This window comes from Eufriesea mexicana, unplaced genomic scaffold, assembly GCF_001483705.2.
Source record: "Eufriesea mexicana isolate 0111107269 unplaced genomic scaffold, ASM148370v2 scaffold1121, whole genome shotgun sequence".
Taxonomy (NCBI): Eukaryota; Metazoa; Arthropoda; class Insecta; order Hymenoptera; family Apidae; genus Eufriesea; species Eufriesea mexicana.
The window spans coordinates 60,458-62,448 of NW_016909245.1; positions in this window are offsets into that span (position 1 = coordinate 60,458).

Sequence of the window (1,991 nt, forward strand, 5' to 3'; positions counted from 1 at the left end):
CTTCCGATAGAACACATCGTGGCCCTATAATTTTCGACTTTAATACGGATCGTGGAACTAGGTCCCTTCCAGTCCACTCTGTTTACGTGTTCGACACGGGAACATGTGATTCGAAATTGAAAGATATTCCAAGGGAGAGGTACGCGGTATCATTTGCCGAATTAGGGAATAATTAACCCTCTGTTCCGGTTTTTCTTTGCTCGGAGGGATCGAATGGGGCGTTCTGTGGAAGTTCCTCGTTCTGACAAGGCAGGTAGTAATTAATAATTGACAGTGTCGTCGGGGACGCGATTCCGAATAATCGGGACGAGATCTCGAAGCTTCTGAGAGTCCCAGAAAAACTTTGGGATTCCCAATACATCCATCTTCCAAATTAACCCTTATCGGTCGTAAGTCACCGCTCACGTGACAATAGTACTTTGTCGTCGCGGTCGTATGTCACGTGGGAGGTGACAAGGCGGAAATTTTTCGCATATTTATCGAAGCCAGCTACAACCTAGAGAAAATCACGCATGAAAAGCTAAAGTCCGATAAGGGTTGAAAATTCCGACGTCTTCTCTAGAATAGGGGTGCATGGGATCTCGAAAATACCAGGTTAGGGCGGAACAGGGATTTTTTCATGGTCGAAACCAGACCTAGAAGATTTCTTGATCCCAAATATTTTCGAGGGCCAGAAAATTTCCAATGTCGTAGTACATTTTGAATATACTGTTTTGACGCAATACAAAACTCGTGCTCTGTCTTACACTCATTTCGCTTAACCTCTTCGCCTATAATACGTAACGTAACATCACCGGTCAGTCTCGTGAATTTTCGCCGATGTCGTTCTGTCTTAGTTACGTGTTATTCTTCGCTGTGTTCGCACGAAGTAACTCGACGTGTGACCGATGTTGTTGTTGGCTGTGGCACGCGCCATCGGGACTTAAATGGTAAGCCAAGTATTACAGTTAACACGGTTTCGATACAGCACGATGCCCCTAAAACACGGAACGCATTCTTCCAATTCCTATTAATTAGAAACTTTCGTTAATTTCAGATTTAAGATACTCGTGCAACGCGTAACGAATAAACGAATCTTGATTAGAAACTAGACTGCATTATACAAGGCTTATCCACGGTTCAACGCGAACAGGTTCCAATGCAAACAGACTTTTTTCCGGAATTAAAAAGCTTCTTAATTATAATCCAACAAATGATTACCGCTAACAACGCATAAATTCGACGCTTAATAAAACGCTCTTATTACCGGGTAATTTTTACCAGGCCATTTCACCGCGATCATCGATTCGCATTATTCAACGTGATTTAACGTTAACGAACCCGGTCTCGATTTCAGTCGTTTTTGTTCCCCGCTTCACGTGGCCGGTTAAAATCCTAAGGGAGTAATTTTGTAATTAACCCGGTAAACCCCTGGACGTTCGCAACGGTAGCAAGCAACGCCGTCGAGTAATCCGGCTCGGGCTAGCGTCATTAGGGGAACCCGCGAAGATGAGGAACGTCTTTAATCTTAATTCGCGTCTTACAATGACACGTGTGGGTAGCCACGAAATGATTCACCGTGTGATACCTGGCTGTAAAATTTGTTAGGAAATTATTCTATTTATTACCGTTTTGAACAAGGAATCTTTAGCTCGATCTACGGTCTTAGGTCGAATTCTTTTGGAACGTATGAACGTATAAAAATCCACCCTTCAATTTTGATATGAATCCAGAAAATATTCATTTCGAGCGTTGAAACGAACCCAAAACGATCCAAATCCAACCCAAATACTTCATACCTTCGATTCTCAGCGATTCTCACCTTCGATTCCAAATCCATCACTCAAAAGGTCTTCTTACTCCCCGTTTGGCACGCGAAACAAGTGGTCGAGGCGAAAGTGAGTCGTTGTCGGTCGGAACAAGACAAGCAGCGATGCAGGCGACGATGTTCTGCAGGGGCGTCGGTTTGGTCCCCGGGTCTAAAGCAATTTCTTAATTAGACCGCGGCCAGC